The sequence below is a fragment of the Pinus tabuliformis genome, chromosome 3_2, assembly GCF_031772625.1.
Source record: "Pinus tabuliformis cultivar Carrire ecotype Pingquan chromosome 3_2, CPIR1, whole genome shotgun sequence".
NCBI lineage: Eukaryota > Viridiplantae > Streptophyta > Pinopsida > Pinales > Pinaceae > Pinus > Pinus tabuliformis.
Window position 1 is genome coordinate 649,122,178 of NC_142302.1, and position 26,182 is coordinate 649,148,359.

Genomic DNA, 26,182 nt, shown 5'->3' on the forward strand with positions numbered 1-26,182 from the left:
GACCTAGATCTTACCAGCAGGAACTGCAAGGGACACACGAGACCTATTATGACCCCTATCAAGCCACTTTCATGCCTTCTTGGGGTCCCCCTACGCATCCTTCCTGGTTCACACCTCCTCCTTGTTCCTTCACAGATCCATATTATGCCCAACCAGTTGCTCATTCGTTTCACTCTTATGCTCAGCCACAACCTCAGTGGAATGCACCCTATCAGGAGTGGAGGCCCCAGTACAACTCTCTTCCCGCTCATTTTCCTCCACCACCTGCTCATCCACAACCATCGCCTCCTCCTCCACCAAGGCAGCCCCAAATTCTTGCCCAACCACAACCCCATCCACATCCATCTCAAATATACACCCCCACTTAGCTACCCATACCACCATTTCCAAACCCACACATTGGAATAGCTCAACCTAATTGCAAAGCTGAGGCACAACATGTACGAACAACTCCTCTTGAGCTCAATGATCTTCACCATAGCTCAGGAAGAGTATTGCAAAAAAGAGACTATATTGCAAGCATTGAAGGACCACATCCAGAAGAAGAAGATTCAAAAGAAAATATCAGAGAACCATGGGCTGCACTTCATGAAGAGAAGGCATCAAAATCAGAGATCGAGAGAGTTCCCTCATGGTTACCATCAAATCTTCCCTGTATTCAAGAGAAAGATCAGCAAAAAGAGGAAGATGAGGAAGTCATAGTAGAAAATGACATGAAACATGACCCAGATCAGCAAAAGGACCAAGGATATCAAAGCTATATTGAGATATGGTTTCAGAAGCTCACTAAGTTGCAGCGGTACTCTCTTCCTCAGCTATGTTTGATCCCTTCAAAGTCAGATCATTTGGTCTCTAAAATCCGGATAGCTGTCCAAGCATGCATTTCGAGCCTCCACATCATTTTGTCTCTAATCTCGATGTGCACATGGCTCCATTGGAAGTATTCTTATACTTGAGAACGATTTTCTTTTTCAAGTAGGGTAGGGTAGAGTAAAAAAAAAAAAAGGAAAAAGGAAAAGAAATGAAAAAATGGAAATAAGAGGAAAAATCTAAGGTGAAAACCTCCTCAGAGGTGCCTTAGATTGGCTCATTGATTGAAAACCTCCATGAGGCGGTCAATGGGTTGGAAAGAAGAGAAAATAAAAAGGGAATAAGATCCCTGGGTGAAAACCTTCCTTGGAGGCGCCCAGGGCAGGAAATTAGGGTGAAAACCTCCATGAGGCGCCCTAGTTGTTTTTCAAAAAAAAAAGAGAAAAAGAAAAAGAAAAAGAAAACTAATTTCCATTGGATAATTGCAGGTTGCAAGAAGGACATTGCAGGTCAGGAGGATCACTCAAAACAAGGTCAAAGGAATTTTTGTGCCTTCTACAGGAAGTTCTGTATTTCTACAGGAAACATCCTGTAGAACCTTTGGACGAACCAAATTCAATTTTAAAAGGGAATCTGATGGTGGGAATCTGTTGGTTAGGCCTGCAAGCACCTCTATGTCCATCCCTCGCCTTTCTCCATCATTTTTTCCACCTCATTTTGCTTCTTTTACGAAAACTGTGTTTTCTATAGGAACTTCCTGTAGAAATTACAAGAAGCTAAAAATGGATTGCAAAAAGGTGGTTTGGCGAACACGATAGCTTCTGCAAGGGTTCAGGATTCGTCCTCTACTTTTCAAACTCCTCCTCCATCATGTCCATGCCTGCATCACAACCCAAGTTCATTTTTCATACCATGCAACAAAACTGCAAAATGCCTTGAAGCAAAAATACCTAGAACATAATTTGTTTCTTCCATAACTTGAAAACCATGCATCCATTTTAAAAACCATTTTACCGAGAATTGCACAGGGGTGATGGCAACATGCCTGAGCAGTTTCAGCCAATTCCGGTGCACTGTTTCCAAGAAATCAGCCTCCATCATCATCAGCCATTTTTGCATTTTCTCCATATCCATGCATCCGTTTTAAAACCTATTTCTTGGGGAGATGCACATAGGTGATAGTAGCCTACCCAAGCAGTTTCAGCCAATTTCGATGCACGGTTTCCGAGAAATTGATCTCTGAAATCGTCAGCCATTTTCCATTTTTCTCGAAATATGTGCATCCATTGATCACGATTTTGCTATGGGAGGTGCATCATGATGATAGGAACATGCTCGGAAATTTTCAGATCGATCCGGCTTACCGTTTGGGAGCAATGGTGAAAACAAGTTCTGGTCCTGTGAAAATTCAGCAGCAGGAGCTTGAAGGTGCAGATCTAAACGTGGAAATGAACTCCTGCAGCTGGGATCTGGCCAGAGGAAACCTGCACAAGGAAAAAACAACCATGAATCATCAACCGAGCCACCATGCAACCACATAAACAAATGCATGCAACAAATGAAAGATCTCAGCACTTCACAGCAACCACGCATGACTTGCAGGCACGTGACTAAACTCGTTCCTCTGTTTGCATGAAAGTAATTCGTAAACAGCATGAGCAATGAGATGGTTGGGATTAAAAAATCGGTGGCTAGCTAACTGGCCACCCTCGTCCAGTTCAAACAGCGCTCGGTGGGTGCAATCGACACGTGTGCTCAGCCATCTCAGGAAGAAAACTGAGAACAGGTAGTGGTGGTTGTTTAAAATCCAACGTAATTGATGGGAGTAATTACAGGCAGAGAACTACAGTTCATAATAACACTGCAGTGGGGACCAATGGTCTGCATGGGGCCAACGTGCACTTGGCCAACTCACCCTCCATCAGTGGAAGTCTCCATGAACAGCCAATTGAACTCATATTTGAAATTCTCTCACCACCATTGTTTCCATTTTATCATCATCCCTGCAGCTGCAACAAGCTCCATAGCAGCAAACCAAGCTTTCTTGGCCATTTTCTTTTAAAAAACCCTCCTGCTTATCAGCGTCCTATAGGAAGAAGTTCTCCAGGAAGTACGAAACAACTTTCAAAAGCAGAGAAAATGGATTTTTCTTCGACAAATTTGCAGTCCTTGGTTTCCTTTCTCCTTCGAACCGTGGAGGTTTAATGACAGCTATGCTGCTATTATGGGTGTTTATGGGTTTGTTTGCAGGGTGTGCATCGTCACGTCTATATAATATGTTCAAGGGCACAGAATAGAGGAGGAACACACTGAAGACAACATTCTTGTTTCCAGGCATTACCTTTTGCATTTTCTTTATTCTCAATGCACTGCTATGGGGAAAAAAAATCATCTGGTGTAGTTCCTTTCGGGACTATGTTTGCCTTGGTCCTTTTATGGTTTGGAATTTTTGTGCCATTGGTCTTTGTGGGCAGTTACTTTGGCTACAAGAAACCTGCAATTGAGGATCCAGTGAAGACCAATAAAATCCCCAGGCAGATTCCAGAGCAAGCTTGGTATATGCAACCCATTTTCTCAATACCAATTGGAGGCATTTTGCCTTTTGGAGCTGTATTCATTGAACTGTTCTTCATATTAACTTCAATATGGCTGCATCAGTTCTACTATATATTTGGGTTCCTGTTCATTGTCTTTGTGATCCTCATTGTTACATGTGCAGAGATCACCATTGTCCTGTGCTACTTCCAACTGTGCAGTGAAGATTACAACTGGTGGTGGAGATCTTATTTGACTGCAGGCTCCTTAGCATTTTACTTGTTTCTCTATGCCACATTCTATTTCTTCACCAAGCTGGAGATGACAAAGCTTGTTTATGGAATTTTATATTTTGGCTACATGCCCATCATGTCATACTCATTTTTTGCTCTGACCGGTACAATAGGTTTCTATGCATGCCTTTGGTTTGTGCGGACAATATACTCATCAGTGAAGATTGACTGAGGCTCTGCATGCAACTACCATTTTTCAGAGGGGTCGTTTAAGTTTTGGTTTAGGGGAATGGTGCTTGCTCCTTTTATGTTGTTTTAGAGGTTTTTGGGTAACATTACAGGAGACACCAATGTCAATGTGCTACTGTGGGAGTTAATTCTGAAGATGTTGCAGGAACACAATGCCGAAAGGGGGCCTCCCAACACAAGCAGAAGGGATCCCTAACAAGTTCCCAAGAATCCTCACATCCATCCCCTCCATGAACACTCATTTTTTTTAGGGTTCGGACACAATCTAGTCATGGTTCAACCTTCTACAGGAAGCTACAGGACTTTCTACAGGAAGTTCTGTATTTCTACCAGAAATATCCTGTAGAGCCTTTGGGCAGGTCAGAATCAATTATGAAGAGGGATTTGAAGCTTGAAGTTTGTTGAGGAGGCATGCAACCACTCTTTTCTTCCATCCTCCACTCGCTTCATCTCCTTTCATATGATTGAATGAGCAGGCAGTGGGAAGAAGCAGAGAGAAAAGCATGGTTTCATGACAGAGAAGAGGGTATCACTTCAAACGCTTGGCATGACAGGGAGGCCACCAGGGCCATCAAATATGAGGAGATAAATTGGTTGCTCAGAGGATGAGTAACACTTTCAGTAGGGGGGTGATGATGAGCCCCAAAAATGGATAATTATTTGCGCTCATTCAACCTCCTAATTTGACTTAATCCACCATTCTCATTAGTTTATTGCACATTTTTGATTATATTTATGCTAATATAGTGAATTGGGTTAGTCATTATGCCAACAAGTCTAATGTGTGCTTTGTGTAGCCTTTTTGGTCAATTTGGAGACAAAATTGAAGGTTTTAATGAGCACTTGGCAGCCAAATTCGTGGGGAACAAGGGAGAGGATTTGTAGGAAGGTGTCCCCTTCATTTATGGGCCCTTACCTCAAATTCTCCACCATCAACTCGGAGTTCAAGGGCCACCAAATCAGTTAGCACAAGGGCAGCCAAGCAAGTCAAGTAGGACTGTTGTTAACTACAAGTTTTGGGCAGCCAATTCCCTAAAGTTTAGGAGGACTGTTGGGTCCTCAATTTGTATAAATAAGAAGGCTTAGGGCCTCATTTTGGTTAGCTGGTGGCTAGTCATTTTGTAGCCAATGGTTAGTCATTTTGTAGGCAGAAGTTAGCTAGTCTGTAGTTCAATTTTTAGGCAGTAGATTAGCTTTGCTTTTAGCACATTTTCAAGTTTCCCTTGTGGACAGTTTTGATGTAACTCTCCTTTTCTTGCTCAATAAAGATGAATCCAGCTTTTCACCAGCTCTAAATCTCTCTTAGGAGGCTGTAGCTCTTAGGGTTGGGCCCATCTCAAGCGCCCAGTACCTCCTTTGTTTACTTTCATGTGTCTTTGCTGCATTCTCAGAATAAAATCTGCTATTTAGATTTAAATATTGTATTGTTGTTTAGGTTTCTTTTGATGATTAAAAAGGTTTTTCATGTTCATATTTGCTTGATAGGTTAATCATAGGGAAGATCTTCAGAAAGAGGCTACCAAACACCTTGGATCTCACCTCCCCCTCAGTGGAATCATGCTCTGGGACCAATGTGACTTTGCTGCCAACAAAAACGTTGTTTTGCTTTGCCATGCAATTCTTAGTGTTGGAATCCTCTTTTGTAGATGCTGAAATTAGTAGTGTTTAAATGCTTCAGTTGATGATTTCTTAGTGGCATAAGTTAGTTCACGCATTCCATTTCGAATAAATTGTTGCTCATTTCCTTTTGTTGTTACTTAGGTTAGAATAGAGTAAAGTAACTAGGTCATAGGTTTTATAAGTGTTTGTTTGTTCAGTTTCAAAAACCACTTGCAGAGTACCTATTACCCTTCCTTACCTGCACATACTCCATCCAACCTACCTGTTTCATCCTTCACTCAGAACCCTTACCTTACATTTATCTCATTCACTTACTTTGCCATGATTCTCATCTTCTTGTGCAACATCATTTCATCCCTCCTTGAACAAATCTCACCATCTGCGCCACTCCTCGACTCCATCCTCCAAGTCTTGAACTCCCTTACACCCCTATTTCACCTCCATACTCGTTCCTCCACCTTTTTCCCTCCATTCATTCTCCAAAATGCTCTTTTCAGAACATCTTGTAGAACCCCTGCAGACTTCCTGTAGAAGCTCATGAATGAGGTTTCTTGGTACCCAAACTTTGTGAAACTCTCAGGAAGGGTGCTAGGGACCCCTTAGGACCTCTTCTAAACTTTCCAACCTCCTGCAATCATTTTCTCACACCGATCCACCTCTGCACAGTCAAAAACAGTGAAAGCACATGCGTGATAAATTTGACAACTTAATGAAAAATACAAAAAGATGTTTTCTTCAGAGAGAGGTAGTTTAGGCACATGCATTTTACCTTCCTAGAAGTAATGGCATCTCTTTCAGTAGCTTGCATCCTATTTTTTGCATCAGTAGGGCTAGCTGGTAAAATTAGGGTTTGCTAGGGTTTGCATTTCCTTTCCACTTTTCGCTTCTTTTTGCAAGTAGATTAGCCTCCTTTGAGTTAGCTTTCATCCATCGATTAAAAAGCTTCTTCTAAGAGCTCATATAAGTTGGCTTAAGCTCCTAGCGGACTTGTGCCAGCTGAACAAGTGACAGCTGCGGCAAGAGCGAGTACTTGTGCATATAGCACCGTCGCTTCCAAGTTTGTTACGAACTACCGGGTTGATAAAATTAAAGAAGGGAGTCCTGGGAGTTGCAACATTATTGCTGCAATACTGGGGCCCACCATCTTTTTGGCGCCATTGCCGGGGAAGCGTCAGAGTATTGGTGATTGCCGCTTTTCTTCTATTTTCCACTACAATCTTCTGCTAAGTAGTTTATTTCATTTCCATTATGCAATTTCGTTTATGCAAAAGTAGATTAGCATTTCCCGATTTCATAGATTAGCATTTCAATTCCGCAATTTCATTTTTGCAAGCGTAGATTAGCATTTCAATTCCGCAAGCGTAGACTAGCATTTCATTCCTGCAATTTCATTTGAGGAAAATAGATTAGTGCTTTCTTGCTTTCATTTCAATTCTGCATTTTTATTTCAGCAAGATAGTTAGTTGCAGTTCAATCTATTTTAGTTTTGTAGGTACAAGAAGAAAAAAGCAAAAATCAACCAAAAAGATTTCATTTCATGCCTTGTAGGAGTAGAGATAAGTTAGAAAAATGACTGCACAATGCCCCCACTGCTTCACACAGCCAACATTCTCTCTTCTTCGATGGCTGTGATTAAAGAACCCTTAGGTGGACAACAAGACATATTTGAAGAACCTCAAGGGAAGAAAAAGAAGAAACCATTCCTCTGGAGCAAATGGCTACAAGCAGAAATGTTGGGAGTAGTCCCTTTTCCAAAGACGAATTTCAAGATCAGATAGAAGATTTCAAGAGTGATATGAAGAAGTTTCTTGCCAGGCAATTGGATACCCTGTGGATCCAAAAGAAGCAAGAGGAAGGCAAGAGGGCTTTGGTCATCTTTTGTCCCAGGTGCACTAGAAGCATCCTAGGAACGAATGTCCATTGTACTCTATAGAAGTGTGTTTTGTCTGTGAAGAATACCATCCTACAGATCAGTGCCCTTCCTTGCCCGGAATTAAAGCTACATATGAGAGAGCCAAAGGAGCCATTGAACCACTCTATTATATGAACCAAAGGAGGCCGCATGGACCTAGATCTTACCAGCAGGAACTGCAAGGGACACACGAGACCTATTATGACCCCTATCAAGCCACTTTCATGCCTTCTTGGGGTCCCCCTACGCATCCTTCCTGGTTCACACCTCCTCCTTGTTCCTTCACAGATCCATATTATGCCCAACCAGTTGCTCATTTGTTTCACTCTTATGCTTAGCCACAACCTCAGTGGAATGCACCCTATCAGGGGTGGAGGCCCCAGTACAACTCTCATCCCGCTCATTTTCCTCCACCACTTGCTCATCCACAACCATCGCCTCCTCCTCCACCAAGGCAGACCCAAATGCCTGCCCAACCACAACCCCATCCACATCCATCTCAAATATACACCCCCACTCAGCTACCCACACCATTTCCAAACCCGCACATTGGAATAGCTCAACCTAATTACAAAGCTGAGGCACAACATGTCCGAACAACTCCTCTTGAGCTCAATGATATTCACCATAGCTCAGGAAGAGTATTGCAAAAAAGATACTATATTGCAAGCATTGAAGGACCACATCCAGCAGAAGAAGATTCAAAAGAAAAGATCAGAGAACCATGGGCTGCACTTGATGAAGAGAAGGCATCAAAATCAGAGATCGAGAGAGTTCCCTCATGGTTACCATCAAATCTTCCATGTATTCAAGAGAAAGATCAGCAAAAAGAGGAAGATGAGGAAGTCATAGTAGAAAATGACATGAAACATGACCCACATCAGCAAAAGGACCAAGGATATCAAAGCTATATTGAGATATGGTTTCAGAAGCTCACTAAGTTGTAGCGGTACTCTCTTCCTTAGCTATGTTTGATCCCTTCAAAGTCAGATCATTTGGTCTCTAAAATCCGGATAGCTGTCCAAGCATGCATTTCGAGCCTCCACATCATTTTGTCTCTAATCTCGATGTGCACATGGCTCCATTGGAAGTATTCTTATACTTGAGAACGATTTTGTTTTTCAAGTAGGGTAGGGTAGAGTAAAAAAAAAAAAAAAGGAAAAAGGAAAAGAAATGAAAAAATGGAAATAAGAGGAAAAATCTAAGGTGAAAACCTCCTCATAGGCGCCTTAGATTGGCTCATTGATTGAAAACCTCCATGAGGCAATCAATGGGTTGGAAAGAAGAGAAAATAAAAAGCGAATAAGATCCCTGGGTGAAAACCTTCCTTGGAGGCACCAAGGGCAGGCAATTAGGGTGAAAACCTCCATGAGGCACCCTAGTTGTTTTTAAAAAAAAAAGAGAAAAAGAAAAAGAAAAATAAAATTAATTTCCATTGGATAATTGCAGGTTGCAAGAAGGACATTGCAGGTCAGGAGGATCACTCAAAACAAGGTCAAAGGAATTTTTGTGCCTTCTACAGGAAGTTTTGTATTTCTATAGGAAACATCCTATAGAACCTTTGGATGACCCAAATTCAATTTTAAAAGGGAATTTGATGGTGGGAATCTGTTGGTTAGGCCTGCAAGCACCTCTGTGTCCATCCCTCGCCTTTCTCCATCACTTTTTCCACCTCATTTTGCTTCTTTTATGAAAACCGTGTTTTCTACAGGAACTTCCTGTAGAAATTACAAGAAGCTAAAAATGGATTGCAAAAAGGTGGTTTGGCGAACATGATAGCTTCTGCAAGGGTTCAGGAGTCCTCCTGCACTTTTCAAACTCCTCCTCCATCATCTCCATGCCTGCATCACAGCCCAAGTTCATTTTTCATACCATGCAACAAAACTGCAAAATGCCTTGAAGCAAAAATACCTAGAACAGAATTTGTTTCTTCCATAACTTGAAAACCATGCATCCATTTGAAAAACCATTTTACGGGGAATTGTACAGGGGTGATGGCAACATGCCTGAGCAGTTTCAGCCAATTCCGGTGCATGGTTTCCAAGAAATCAGCCTCCATCACCATCAACCATTTTTGCATTTTGTCCATATCCATGCATCCGTTTTAAAGCCTGTTTCATGGGAAGATGCACATATGTGATAGTAGCCTACCCAAGCAGTTTCAGCCAATTTCGATGCACGGTTTCCGAGAAATTGATCTCTGAAATATTCAGCCATTTTCCATTTTTCTCGAAATATGTGCATCCATTGATCACGATTTTGCTATGGGAGGTGGATCATGATGATAGGAACATGCTCGGAAATTTTCAGATCGATCCGGCTTACCGTTTGGGAGCAATGGCGAACACAAGTTCTGGTCCTGTGAAAATTCAGCAGCAGCAGCTTGAAGGTGTAGATCTGAACGTGGAAATGAACTCCTGCAGCTGGGATCCGGCCAAAGGACACCTGCACAAGGAAAAAACAACCATGAATCATCAACCGAGCCACCATGCAACCACATAAACAAATTCATGCAGCAAATGAAAGATCTCAGCACTTCACAGCAACCACGCACAACTTGCAGGTACGTGACTAAACTCGTTCCTTTGTTTGCATGAATGTAATTCGTAAACAGCATGAGCAATGAGATGGTTGGGATTAAAAAATCGGTGGCCAGTTAGTTCAAACAGCGCTCGGTGGGTGCAATCGACACGTGTGCTCAGTGATCTCAGGAAGAAAACTGAGAACAGGTAGTGGTGGTTGTTTAAAATCCAACGTAATTGATGGGAGTAATTACAGGCAGAGAACTACAGTTCATAATAACACTGCAGTGGGGACCAACGGTCTGCATGGGGCCAACGTGCACTTGGCCAGCTCACCCTCCATCAGTGGAAGTCTCCATGAACAGCCAATTGAACTCATATTTGAAATGCTCTCACCACCATTGTTTCCATTTTATCATCGTCCCTGCAGCTGCAACAAGCTCCATAGCAGCAAACCAAGCTTTCTTGGCCATTTTATTTTAAAAAACCCTCCTGCTTATCAGCGTCCTATAGGAAGAAGTTCTCCGGGAAGTACGAAACAGCTTTCAAAAGCAGAGAAAATGGATTTTTCTTCGACAAATTTGCAGTCCTTGGTTTCCTTTCTCCTTTGAACCGTGGAGGTTTAATGAGAGCTATGCTGCTATTATGGGTGTTTATGGGTTTGTTTGCAGGGTGTGCATCGTCACTTCTATATAATATGTTCAAGGGCACATAATAGAGGAGGAATGCGCTGAAGACAACATTCTTGTTTCCAGGCGTTACCTTTTGCATTTTCTTTATTCTCAATGCACTGCTATGGGAAAGAAAAAATCATCTGGTGTAGTTCCTTTCGGGACTATGTTTGCCTTGGTCCTTTTATGGTTTGGAATTTCTGTGCCATTGGTCTTTGTGGGCAGTTACTTTGGCTACAAGAAACCTGCAATTGAGGATCCAGTGAAGACCAATAAAATCCCCAGGCAGATTCCAGAGCAAGCTTGGTATATGCAGCCCATTTTCTCAATACCAATTGGAGGCATTTTGCCTTTTGGAGCTGTATTCATTGAACTGTTCTTCATATTAACTTCAATATGGCTGCATCATTTCTACTATATATTTGGGTTCCTGTTCATTGTCTTTGTGATCCTCATTGTTACATGTGCAGAGATCACCATTGTCCTGTGCTACTTCCAACTGTGCAGTGAAGATTACAACTGGTGGTGGAGATCTTATTTGACTGCAGGCTCCTCAGCATTTTACTTGTTTCTCTATGCCACATTCTATTTCTTCACCAAGCTGGAGATGACAAAGCTTGTTTATGGAAATTTATATTTTGGCTACATGCCCATCATGTCATACTCATTTTTTGCTTTGACCGATACAATAGGTTTCTATGCATGCCTTAGGTTTGTGCGGACAATATACTCATCAGTGAAGATTGACTGAGGCTCTGCATGCAGCTACCATTTTTCAGAGGGGCCGTTTAAGTTTTGGTTTAGGGGAATGGTGCTTGCTCCTTTTATGTTGTTTTAGAGGTTTTTGGGTAACATTACAGGAGACACCAATGTCAATGTGCTGCTGTGGGAGTTAATTATGAAGATGTTGCAGGAACACAATGCCGAAAGGGGGCCTCCCAACACAAGCAGAAGGGTCCCTACCAAGTTCCCAGGCATCCTCACATCCATCCCCTCCATGAACACTCATTTTTTTTAGGGTTCGGACACAATCTAGTCATGGTTCAACCTTCTACAGGAAGCTACAGGACTTTCTACAGGAAGTTCTTTATTTCTACCAGAAACATCCTGTAGAGCCTTTGGGCAGGCCAGAATCAACTATGAAGAGGGATTTGAAGCTTGAAGTCTGTTGAGGAGGCATGCAACCACTCTTTTCTTCCATCCTCCACTCGCTTCATCTCCTTTCATATGATTGAATGAGCAGGCAGTGGGAAGAAGCAGAGAGAAAAGCATGGTTTCATGACAGAGAAGAGGGCATCACTTCAGAAGCTTGGCATGACAGGGAGGCCATCAGGGCCATCAAAGATGAGGAGATAAATTGGTTGCTCAGAGGATGAGCAACACTTTCAGTAGGGGGGTGATGATGAGCCCCAAAAATGGATAATTATTTGGGCTCATTCAACCTCCTAATTCGACTTAATCCACCATTCTCATTAGTTTATTGCATGTTTTTGATTATATTTATGCTAATAGAGTGAATTGGGTTAGTCATTATGCCAACAAGTCTAATGTGTGCTTTGTGTAGCCTTTTTGGTCAATTTGGGGACAAAATTGAAGGTTTTAATGAGCACTTCGTAGCCAAATTCGTGGGAGAACAAGGGAGAGTATTTGTAGGAAGGTGTCCCCTTCATTTATGGGCCCTTACCTCGAATTCTCCACCATCAGCTCGAAGTTCAAGTGCCACCAAATCAATTAGCACAAGGGCAGCCAAGCAAGTCAAGTAGAACTGTTGTTAACTACAAGTTTTGGGCAGCCAAGTCCCTAAAGTTTAGGAGGACTGTTGGGTCCTCAATTTGTATAAATAATAAGGCTTTGGGCCTCATTTTGGTTAGCTGGTGGTTAGTCATTTTGTAGCCAATGGTTAGTCATTTTGTAGGCAGAAGTTAGCTAGTCTGTAGTTCGATTTTTAGGCAGTAGATTAGCTTTGCTTTCAGCACATTTTCAAGTTTCCCTTGTGGAGAGTTTTGATGTAACTCTTCTTTTCTTGCTCAATAAAGATGAATCCAGCTTTGCACCAGCTCTAAATCTCTCTTAGGAGATTGTAGCTATTGGGGTTGGGCCCATCTCAAGTTCCCAGTACCTCCTTTGTTTACTTTCATGTGTCTTTGCTGCATTCTCAGAATAAAATCTGCTCTTTAGATTTAAATATTGTGTTGTTGTTTAGGTTTCTTTTGATGATTAAAAAGGTTTTTCATGTTGAGATTTTCTTGATAGGTTAATCATAGGCAAGATCTTCAGAAAAAGGCTACCAAACACCTTGGATCTCACCTCCCCCTCAGTGGAATCATGAGCTGGGACCAATGTGACTTTGCTGCCAACAAAAACGATGTTTTGCTTTGCCATGCAATTCTTAGTGTTGGAATCCTGTTTTGTAGATGCTGATATTACTAGTGTTTAAATACTTCAGTTGATGATTTCTTAGTGGCATAAGTTAGTTCACGCATTCTATTTCGAATAAACTGTTGTTCATTTCCTTTTGTTGTTACTTAGGTCAGAATAGAGTAAAGTAACTAGGTCATAGGTTTTTTAAGTGTTTGTTTGTTCAGTTTGAAAAACCACTTGCAGAGTACCTATTACCCTTCCTTACCTGCACATACTCCATCCAACCTACCTGTTTCATCCTTCACTCAGAACCCTTACCTTACATTTACTTCATTCGCTTACTTTGCCATGATTCTCATCTTCTTGTGCAACATCGTTTCATCCCTCCTTGAACAAATCTCACCATCTGCGCCACTCCTCAACTCCATCCTCCAAGTCTTGAACTCCTCTACACCCCTATTTCACCTTCATACTTGTTCCTCCACCTTTTCCTCTCCATCCATTCTCCAAAATCCTCTTTTCAGAACATCCTGCAGAAATCTCTGAACATCCTATAGAACCCCTGCAGACTTCCTGTAGAAGCTCATGAATGAGGTTTCTTGATAGCCAAACTTTGTGAAACTCTCAGGAAGGGTGCTAGGGACCCCTTAGGACCTCTTCTAACCTTCCCAACCTCCTGCAAGCATTTTCTCCCACCGATCCACCTCTGCACAGTCAAAAACAGTGAAAGCACATGCATGGTAAATCTGACAACTTAATCAAAAATACAAAAAGATGTTTTCTTCAGATAGAAGTAGTTTAGACACATGTATTTTACCTTCCTAGAAGTAATGGCATCTCTTTCAGTAGCTTGCATCCTCTTTTTTGCATCAGTAGGGCTAGCTGGTAAAATTAGGGTTTGCTAGGGTTTGCATTTCCTTTCCACTTTTCGCTTCTTTCTGCAAGTAGATTAGCCTCCTTTGAGTTAGCTTTCATCCATCAATTAAAAAGCTTCTTCTAAGAGCTCATAGAAGTTGGCTTAAGCTCCTAGCGGACTTGTGCCAGCTGACCAAGTGACAGCTGCGGCAAGAGCGAGTACTTGTGCATATAATACCGTCGCTTCCAAGTTTGTTACGAACTACCGGGTTGATAAAATTAAAGAAGGTAGTCCTGGGAGTTGCAACATTATTGCTGCAATATTGGGGCCCACCACTATTGTGCCCCATAGAAGCCCACTATTGTTATTATTGTGCCCTTAGATTATTATTGTTATGTCGGCTCTGATTATATTATGACTCCTTAGACTCCTATATATAGAAAGGAGGTCTTTTCATTTGTATCATCGAAGAATTGTTCATTTGTGTAATGTAAAGGAGGTTGCCCCCTTGAAGAGGTTGAACTCTAAGGGGTTGATCTATCTTTTCTATCTTTTTGTGAGCTGGTTTCATAACATTTGGTATCAGAGCTTTGGATTCTAGGGTTTTGCTGCTCCAAATAGGTCATCATGGAATTTTTGCTATAACTTTTTTTTGCGACATTTCAGAAGCAAAAAAAAAATCCATTTGACAAAAAATTGCACTAAACCTCGGGTCCGAATTTCAGAGCTTTTCGCGCTACATTTGTGGAGATATGATCTGAGGAATTTGGTACTTTTGCATACTCCTGAATTACATTCCAAATAGGTGACGTGGGGAAAATCATCATAACTTTCTCTCTAAGCATCGGATTGAAATTTCGTAAGAAGGTACAGAAAGAGGACGGACTGTAGTTTCTTGTATATGTTTTCAGAGCCAAAGGTTGAAATAGTGACACGTGGCACGTCGTCCAAGTTCACTCTACTGAACTAGTCTATAATCAGGTCACTATGGGAGATTTGGCATAACTCTTCCTTGGAGAATCCAATTTGGATCAAACTAGTGGCATTGGAAAGAGGACGCATCGGGCTACTGCAAGTCGCAATTTCAGAATTGGAAGAACCGAAATTACAGAGTTATAGTCATTTCAAGATCGAGCTCCTAAAATCAAGAAAAGGCGATATGAGGAAGCTTGATGGCAAGGATCCGGTAAATTGGATACTTCAGATGGAGCAATATTTTGATCTACATGGTGTACCACTATTACAAAAGGTATGTATTTCATCTTCATATTTAGAACCGGATCAATTTTTATGGTATAAAGGGCTTTGTTCTCTTAAACAACTTGTTATGTGGTCAATTTTCACGGAGGAAATGATAGCACATTATGAGGATACAAAGAGCAACACCTTCTTTAGAGCAACACCACAACGATTGGAAAGATTAAAAGAGCTTTGTTACATAGTGGAAAGTAAAATTATGGCAACACGGAAGTCTACCCCTCACAACTATAAATATGGAAGTGTTGTTTCTCCTAGCCTTCCACAACCTACAAGAGTTACACCACAACAATTGGAAGAAAAAAAGAGAAAAAGGGCTTTGTTACAATTGTGATAGCAAATGCACTAAAGGTCATAAGTGTGCTGAGAATAAATTATTTTACATAGAGTATGAAGAGGAGGAAGAAAAGGATCAAGAAACATCAAAAGAAGAGGATATATGCCAAGAGCAAACCCCAAAGAAAGAAGAAATGAATCCGACCATATCTTGTAAAGCATTGCCAATAATTACCACTCCTCAAACTATCAAGATAGAAGGAAATATCAAGAAGAAAAAGGTTGAAGAAGTGAAAGATCACATTGAGAAAGAAGAAATGAATCCAATCATATCTTGCAATGCATTGGCCGGAATTACCACTTCTCAAACTATCAAGATAGAAGGACATATCAAGAAGAAAAATGGTCTAGAAGTGAAAGATCACATCGAGCATCAAGAAATGAATTTGACCATATCTTGTAAAGCGTTGGAAGAAATTACCACTCCCCAAACTCTCAAGATAGAAGGACATATCAAGAAGAAGAAGGTTCAAACAGTGAAATATCAGGAAGAAAAGTATCAAGAAACATCAAAAGAAAAGGATACTCACCAGGAACCACCCCCAGAGAAAGAAGAAATGAGTCCAACCATATCTTGTAATGCATTCGTCAGAATTACCACTCCTCAAATGGTAAAGATAGAAGGACATATCAAGAAGAAAAAGGTAATAGTGTTGATTGATTCAGGTAGTACCCATAATTTTATTAATTGTAAGATAGCCAAGGACTTGAATTTCTTCCTAGATCTAGCACCAGAGTGTCAAGTGATGGTTCTAAGTCGAGGAACCATAAATTGCTCTGGAAAGTGCCATAATATCAAGCTATCCATGGGAGAATATGTATTGAATAGCCCAATGTTTTCCGTTCCAATGGGTGGTGCTGATGTTGTACTAGGAGTCCAATGGTTACATTCCTTGGGTACAATAGCTTTTAATTTTCAAGAACTTTTTATGAAATTCTCTTCAGAAGGAAAGGAAGTGGAATTAAGGGGTATCACAGGGAAACCAAGAAAGATAATCAACTCTGACGGAATGACAAAGCTTCTAAAGAAAGAAAAACGAGGTGTAATTGCACAATTATGTTTGGTAATTGTTCACACATCGAAATCATGTATTTCTCTAGATCTACAAAAAGTCTTGGACAATCATTCCAAGATATTTGAGAATCCCAAAGGTCTCCCACTTATTCGTGATAATGATCATGCTATTCATTTTATTCCAAGATGTGTTCCTCCAAACGTCAAGCCTTATAGATATCCATATGCCCAAAGGAGTGAAATTGAACATATGGTTGCAGAAATGGTAGAGGTTGGTAAAATAATCCAACTAAATTTGATAAACAAAGGAAGGTATGAAAGGAAGAATGGCAAAGTAGGGTGGGAACTCATTCAAAAGTTGTTGAATATCCCAGTTCCAACAATATTGTAGAACTTGACAAGGAAGAAAAAAGCATATTGGAACCTGAATCATTTAAAAAACTGAGAAGTTGACAGCTATGAAAACGATCAATTTCAAAGCATCTCATCAAGTGGAAGAACTTTCCTGTTGAATATTTCATATGGAAGGACAAGAATTTTATACAGAAGCATCAAGAACTACTCAAGCATTGAGGACAACACTTTTTGAGGGAGAGCGGCATGTTGGGCCCCTATACTACTAGTGTAACCCCTTATTGTTATTAGTACAACCCCCTTATTATATTGTTGTACCCATGTAGTCCCCATATTGTTACTATTGTGCCCCATAGAAGCCCACTATTGTTATTATTGTGCCCTTACATTATTATTGTTATGTCGGCTCTGATTATATTATGACCCCTTAGATTCCTATATATAGAAAGGAGGTATTTTCATTTGTATCAATGAAGAATTGTTCAATATTTGTAATGTAAAGGAGGTTGCCCCCTCTAAGAGGCTGAATTCTAAGGCGTTGATCTATCTTTTCTATCTTTTTGTGAGCTAGTTTCATCACAACTAACATCCTCCCATCCCTAATTTGTTGTGTGTCCTCACACAACTTCTTTACCTCTACAAAAAAACTCAAAATTTTGAGCACTCTAGCTCAATCCTGCTTTGGTGCATTATCCTCTGGCTGCACTGTTTCAGCCTTCTTCTTCTTGATGTGCCTTAACTTCTTTTCTACCTTCTTCAACCGCTTAAAACAACATCCAGCCCGATACTTCCAGGTTCTGACTTCACTTTTCTTTTGCTTGAGCTCTGCCATTAATTCTCCTCTGCTTTGTTCATTCTCCTCCTGTGCCTCGGCCATAAATTGCTCCAAGTTTTGCACTTGAAGCTCCAATTCGGCTACTCGATTGGCAGGGGTTACCAACTGTTTTTCTCCCTCTGTTTCAGTAGGGACTATAACTTCCTCAGGGACCTCTATATCAGGCATGGTCATATTAGGGAATTCCCCTTCCTGTGGTTCCTCTTTCTTTGGGTCTTCTTCCTTCAGTTCCTCTTCATCTTATTTTACTTTTTCCTTTTCTCCCTCCAATTCCTCTTCTGGTTCTTCTTCTTCTGTGGGTTCTGTTTCTTCTTTTTCGGGTTCCACCTTCTCTCCTTTGGGTTCCTCTTCCTCTGCTTCCTCTTCTTTTGTTTCTTCGTTGTCTGGCTCCTCTCCTTCTACCTCCTCTTCTTCTACTTTTTCTTCTGTTTCCGGTTCTTCCTCTCCCGCTGGCACTTCTTCTTGCACTGGTGCAGGATGGGGTTCCGCACCCTGCAGGGGCTGTGGTTCTCCACCTGCTTCAGTGACTTTGCTCTTTTTGTGAGGCCTTTTTATAAAGTTAGCTAGCAGAGTATCATCTCCAACCTCTGCAATCTTCACTGCGTCTGCAAGGATCAATAGATTATCATACTCAGAGGCCTGTGCCTATGTAGAAGGAGTTTCTTCTGTGGGTGCATGAACTTTTTCTTTGGCGGAGGACGAGGCCTTGCCTGTCAATTTTTCTGGCTGTTTCCTTTTCACACTAGTGCAAGAAGGACTTTCTTTCTTGCTCTTGCTCGTACTGGCAGGAGTCTCTATCTTCTTCCCCTCAGCTGACCCTTCGTGCAGCTGTTTCAACAGATCTTCCCACGACACGCCTTTCTTTTCCAGCTGCTTCAGGACCAATATCTTGATCAGCCCGTGATGGTATAACCTTGCGTCGACCTGGTCCTCGCTTCCATCTTGTACACTTTTAGCCATTTTCTCCAGACTCTTGTGTAAGAAGTAGGGGAAGTTCATCCTCCAGAGAATGTATCAGCCTGCTTCAAAGTGTTGAAGCATTCTGAAATGATACACCAGGGTACGGGTGTATCTCCCTTCACAGGTCACGAACTTCTGCAAGATAAATAGGAGGTCTTGCCATTGACCTAACAGGGCTTTACGTGGGACTTCGAGTTTCCAATCCACGTCTATATCTTTGTCCACAATGAAATGCCGCCAGCGTTTCCTTTCCAACTTCTGGTTTTTGAACCACTGTTCTCCCATGTTTTCTAGACCTGTTGCAGCTGCTACAAACTCCTCTGTCACCTTGAATTTAAGCGGCCCCACTCTAACTTGGCCATTCTTAAAACTCTTTGCAAACTGTAGGGCGACTTCTCTGTCATACCCGTCGAATTTTTGCAAGAACTGTAGGAAACCCGACTCTCGCAACAGTGCAAGACTGTTGCGGTATTCGGCAGACTGTTCAATCTTGCTAAGGGACAGGGGTTCATTACGGACGGGCGACATTGTTGCTAGCGGCTGAATAGTCGAGCTCTAAGACTTGCATGCGATGCCGGAGAAATTGGCCACCTTAAATAAAAACTAACCATTTATCGACCGAATCACCGGTTCTCCCTCCATAGAATCTCATCATTTCTGGTCAGGTCTAATTGGTACGCGCGGCAGTGATCTTAACGGTTAAGTGCGATATAATTACAGTGATGGGATGTTTAGAGTGAATAGAGGAGTGGGGTAATTATGAACGAATGACATTTAGGATCATGGCGGAGGGGTAGATTTCATGCAAGCAACGGTTACCACATCTTCACATTTCTTCATAATTAAAAAAAATCCTTAGCATTCATTAAAAAATCATGATTTCTACTTAATAAAAACTTTGTACTTTTAATTAATTTCCTCCTAGTTAACATAATAGCATTAATACTTATTGACGAAATGAAAAAGACTTCCATCATAACCACTTCCTCATGTCATCTGATAACTCGTGCTATGCTGCTGACGAAGTGCATGCTTGTACTGGTCTTACACCACTTTAAATCATATCGTTCTGCTAGTATTTTTTCTGCTCATCTCATTACATAGGACAACATTCTTGCACTAGTGCAAGAATAATATTAAAACAGAGAATTAAAATATAGGCTAGATTTTCACATGATTTCTTTAACTTTATGCTGAAAATTTTTCACCTTGTCTGATGTTTCAGAGCACACCTTTTGCTCTCCATATGCAAGATCCTGCAATAAATTCTCGAGGGAATAAAGAAGTGGGAAAAAGGGAATTTTTAGAATGGGAAGGAATTTTGTTACAGGGATTCCAAGAAAGTGCCAAGAGGGATAAAATAGAAATGGGATAGGGAAAAAAATTCAGGGAAAAAGTGGGATTTCTTCGAAGCGGGTAGTTGAAACTTTTGAAGAATATGGGAAGGTCAATATTATGGGATCAAAGAAGAAAACTAAGGGGGGTTACGAAAGTGGAGTATGAAGAAAGACATAAATTTTTTTGGAAAGTCTGCCTGCACTGGAGCAAGAAAAATAACTACAGTGAAAATTAGGCATTACTTGAATAAAAATATCCATGCTAATTACCCCAATTGTATAAAGGTTGGTTCTGCTGAACCTGCTTCTACTTGGTGGTAGCTTAGCATATCTAAAGATCAAGCAACATTTTCTTTTTATTAGAAATTTTTGATCTTCCTACCAGCAAGCTGGTGTTCAGGTTGACCCTTTTGCAATCATGTCAGCAAACTGATTTTCATAATTACAGGAAAATATTTTTTCTTTACTTTTTTCTATTCTCTCTCTCTCTCTCTCTCTCTCTCTCTCTATATATATATATATATATATATATATATATATATATATATATATATATATATATATATATATATATATATATATATATATATATATATATATATATATATATAGATATATATATATATATATTCTTGAGAAGAAAAGGATTCATGTCTTCAAGAGGTTGGTATTACCATTCTCCACTACTGTCCCAAATTGTTGTTGGACTTGTTGTGTAAAATCTTTCTTGGTAAGTGGCTGAAAATACTTCTTTAACCGGTGTCCGTTTACCAAGAATACTGAATTTTGTCCATCAATAGTTTTAACTTCTACTGCTCCATTCTCAAATACTCGGATCACTTCATAAGGTCCCATCCAACGTGTATGGAACTTCCCTTTAAAAATTTTAAATCTAGAATCATAAAGGAGTACCCAATCACCTGGTTGGAACTGCTTTTTCTGAATGAACTTGTCGTGCCACCTTTTACGTTGTTGCTGAATCAGTATATTCTGTTGAACAGCATCCCTTCGAAACTCATCCAACTCATTCAATTGGAGAAGACGTTGTTGTTGTGCCTCAGAGAGATCTAGTCCTAACTGAACTGCAGTCCTGTAAGTTTTGATCTGGAATTCAATTGGTAATAGAACTTGTTTACCATATACCAGCTCGTATGGTGTATGCCCTGTGCTATTTCTCCAAGTGGTTCAGTATGCCCATAAAGCTTCTGGTAATATTTCAGCCCAGTCTTTCCGATGCATATTGAATATCTTTATAAGAATGAACTCAATCACTTTGTTTGTAGATTCCACCTAGCCATTTGCTTACGAGTGATACGGCGTGGACTTCCTGTGCCGGATCTTATATTGCTCCATCACACACTTTACTAGATTAGAAATAAACGGTGGACCATTGTCAGAAACTATTTCTCTAGGCACACTAGATCTAGTAAATATTTCAGTAAAAAGAAAATCAACAACAACTTTTTCTGTAGCGAAAGAAACAACTTTAGCTTCTACCCATTTTGTAAAAAAATCTGTACAAACAAACATATGCTTTTTACTTAATGATGTTGGATTTATTGGTCCTATAAAATCAATAGCCCATTTTTCAAATGGCTCAATCATAACCTGAGGACATAAGGGAATTTCATTGGTTTGATTAGGTTGACCCATTCACTGACAGCTATCACAACGCTTGACATGTTGTCTGGCATCCTTAAACAAGGACAGCCAATAGTAACCAATGCGTAACACCTTATATGCATTTCGCTTATCAGCAAAGTGGCCTCCACATGGTTCATCATGAGCAGATTTCAATATGTCAAACACTTCTTCCTCTCTTACACACCTACGGATAATAAAATCTAGGCCTGTGTAAAAGAGATCTCCTTGAATCCAGGAATATGCAACACTTTTCTGAATAATATTCCGCTTTTCATGAGCAAACAAGTGGGGCGGTGTTTTTCTAGTAACCAAATAATTAGCAATGTCAGCAAACCACAGAGAATCTATTGACATAGCAAAAATATGTTCATCTAGAAAGCCATCATTAACAGGAGTAGTTTCACCAAGATTATCTAGTCTAGAACGAAAGTCTGCTGCAACAAAAGTAACCACCTAGTCACTCTACCACTAGTTAATGGTTGATTCATCAAATACTTAATTGTGGAATGATCAATATGTACAAATACTTCATATCCTGTAATATAGTGTCTGAACTTATTAATTGCAAAAATCACAGCTAAAAACTCTTTCTCTGTAACTGTATAATTAAATTCAGTAGAAGACAAATTATTACTAACATAATAAATAACATAGGATTGATTATTTTCCTCTTGTCCTAAAGTTGCGCCAATAGCCAAATCTGAAGCATCAGAGGAAATATGAAAAGGCAAAGACCATTTAGGACCTCTTAGAACTGGTGCCTGTACTAACTTTTCCTTCAATGTTTCAAAAGACTGTTAGCAAGCTGTCGTCCAAGAAAACTCACTATCCTTAGCTAGAAGTCTAAAAAGAGGAGCAACTATCTTAGAAAATTTTTCAATGAATCTCCTATAGTAACCAGCATGCCCTAGAAAACCTCTTACTTCCCTTTGAGTTTTAGGTGCAGGAAGATGCAAAATGATTTCAATCTTTGCTGGATCGACTTGGATACCTTTACTAGAAATCAAATGACCAAGTACCACTCTTGATTTGCACATCAATCGACATTTCTTGTCGCCTAAAGCAAGATGAGCTTCCTCACAATGAAGAAGTACTTTTTCCAAGTTTTCAAGAGCTTCCTGAAAAGAATTACCAAACACAGAAAAGTAATCCATATAAATTTCCACAAATTCTAGATTAGCAAAAATAGCCAAGACTACCCTTTGAAAGGTAGCCAGGGCATTACATAATCCAAAGGGGAGCACTCTATAAGCAAATGTACCCCATGGACATGTAAAGGTAGTTTTATCTTGATCTTCGGGTGCAATCTGTATCTGGTTATAACCATTGAAGCCATCCAAAAAGGAAAAGTATTCCTTTCCTGCAAGGGTATCAAGCACTTGGTCAATGAATGGGAGAGGGAAATAATATTTGAGAGTGGCTTTGTTTAATTCTCGATAATCGATACAAATACGCCATCTTCCATATTTCTTATGTACTAGTACTAATGGAGAGACCCACTGACTGGTAGAAATAGGATAGATGAAACTAGCATCCAAGTGTTTCTATACTTCTTCTTTCACGATGTCTTTTAGGGGTGGATTCATTCGCCTTTAGGGTTGTCGGATAGGTCGGGCTCCTTCCTGAATATACATATGATGTGTGCAAGTTTCAGGAGGGATACCCTTCATATCTTCTTAACCCGATGCAAAGGCACTAAGATGGTTTCACAACAAATTCACAACCTGCTCTCGTTGAGATGAGTCCAAATCTGAACTAATATACAGGGATTTACGTGGACTAAACTCAACAAGAGTAGTACCAGGCTCGGGGGTACTCAAGGGCGTGGTCAAATGTAGTGGTGCAGAAGAATGAGGATCATGATCTTCTTGAAAATCTAGGCTGAAAATTTGGCTCAAAGGCTCAAAATTAGGCATAGTGTCTAGATTATTCAAGAAGTCTTGAATCTCATCTTCTTGCGAGGACCCAGTATAATGATGGATGAGGGAAATAGGTTGAGTCTCATCATCACTACTTTGATCTAACCATAGAGTATCTCAAAGGTCCTGAATGGATCTGGCAGGGGGATATAAGGTAACTTTCTTCCTAGAGTCTCCATGTGAAATATACATATCACCAGAACGACATCCAATATATGCATCGGCGGTAGCAAGCCATGGTCGACCCAAGATCAAGGGATGTCCTCCTACTGGGTTCTTTGGCTGAAGCACAATGAAGTCAGCAAGATATTCCCAAGAGTCTAATGAGATGATCACATCATCCAATACTCCTTTTGGCTTAATTTTAGATCTATCTACTAATTCAAGCACAGTGGGAGTAGGACGAAGATGGGATAACCGAAGTTGATCCATGGTTTGCTTGGTCATGACATTAATGGCTGCCCCCAGATCTATAAGGACATTAGAGACAAGGACATTACCAATTTGAATTAAGACAATAGGGTTTCCAGGATCGTTATATTTTTCCATAGATACACATCCCGTCATCAACTCTGACGCCCTACCAACAAATTGAATGGTTTGGGGTTCCAATTTCTTCCTCCCGGGTTTCTTGAGATAGATTTCCTTAATAATTTTAGTGCAAATAGGGATCTCTTTGATGGCTTGAAGCAAAGGTATCTTAATGAAAAGATTCTGAAGCTCTGATGCCAAGCTAGTCTTAGAAATGGGCTCACTTCTTTCCATTTCTAGCCTCTTTGGAAAGGGAGGTTGGTTGGAAGAAGGTGGCAAGGATCAAGAGGGTAAGGGTTGTTTGGTGACTGATTTTGGAGAATGGTTAGGAGTTTCCTCTTCTCCTTTCTCTTCAACAATCACTATGGGTCGGTTCTGATTTTCTGATGTTATAGTCCTCCCTGACCTTAACTGGATATCATGAACCCCAACTGGAATAGACTGATACTCAAATGATAAAGGTGGGTTTGTTACATAAATCATTTGCACTACTTTGTTATTATAGGATTAGGCATGGGTTGAGTAGGCAACTGAGGGGGTCGAAAGGGTGGAGATAAAGGCAATGGTGGATTAGATTGACTCGGAAGTTGTGGAATTGAATTTTGTGTATGAGGATATGACTGCATAGGTGGCTGGCAGGAATATGGGGAATGAGTTGGCCCTCTCCAACTTGGCTACCATGGTTGAGAAGGTTGTCCATGCTAGTATTGATTTCCATATGGCCACTGCTGATTAGTGTTAGGATAAGAATATGCATGTGAATGATAACCAAAATAGTGTGCAGAAAATTCAAGAGCCATACTTGCACCTACCTGAGGCCAATTTCTTCTTTCTCCCATAGCATTCAAGTATTCAGCTTCAAGCTGCCCTCCTGTAAATACAGCTTTAAGTCCTGGTATAGAGGGGCATTTTTCTGTGGCATGGTCTTCTGCACAAATAGCACACTTATTAGTTTCTTTTAGATTAAGAGGACATTCTTTAGGAGGATGTTTATCTCTACACTTAGGACAGAAAATACATAATGACTCTTGTTCTTTTATAAGTTTCTGCTGGAATTTTAAAGAGTCTAACTGTTTAGAAACAACATTCATTATGTCAATTTTCATGTTTTCCATTTTATTTTCTAGTCCAATAATCATAGCATCGGTAGATTCAGTTTTTCTATTCCTGTTTCGAGCTCCTCTACCAGATCTATACTGATTTCTTGAAAATTTCCTGCATAATTCACAAATTTGGTCAAAATTTTGCTGAGAGATGTCACTTTGTCCCAACAGATTTAGATTATTTCTAGAATTATCAGTAAGTCCTCTTGCTGGAATCAAGCTTAAGTTTTGACCTTTGCAAAATATACAGAAATATTTCTAAGTAATCTTCAAGAGTTTCATCATCATCCTGTATGATTGTAAAAATTTCATCCTGCATGTCCCGAGTTTTGCAATATTCCTAATATTTAGACAAAAACAGTCTCTTCATCTATTCCCAAGAGGTTATAGAGTTTCCTCTTAGCCCCATGAATCAGCGCAAGGCTGAGTCCTTGAGGGTAGCAAGAAATAATCTTAACTTCTAAGCATCAGTTGAATAATCATAAATTCTACACAAAATATCAAACTCGAATAGAAAAGAGTCAGGGTCTTCATGAACTTTACCATGAAAATGGGGGAGAGCAGATGGTGGAATATTCTTCATTTGTGCCACAGTATCAGGATCCACAATTGGAAACACAAAAGTGGATTGTTCTTTGCTTACCTGATCCTGGTTTTCACCAGACCCTTCCACATAAATTTCATGATCTGCCATTGTCTCTTTCTTACTCTCAACAGGCTGAACCACACCTGAGTTGTTATCACTAGAATCCAGGTGGATTGTTCCTGCATGATGGGTTTAATTGGGCTTCCTGCTCACAGAAGGAGACCCAATATGAGAATTATTTTCAAAATTCTTTTGGCCCTTAGTGGGCTTTGAACCCCTACCTTTCCTAGGCATGCATTTCAAAGAAAGAAAAACAACAAGTAATTTCTAATAAAAAGATGCTGCCAAAAATCAATTAACACTAGTAAAATTCCTTCAAAAGAGAAATCTTTCCCAAACAATGCTGAAAGAAAAAATTACCTCTATTGTACAATCAAAAAATTCTTACCAAATCAAATTGCCTCCCTGGCAATGGCACCAAAATGTTGGGTGCAGGAATTACACTTAAGTAAACTCCTCAACACTTAAATTGTCAA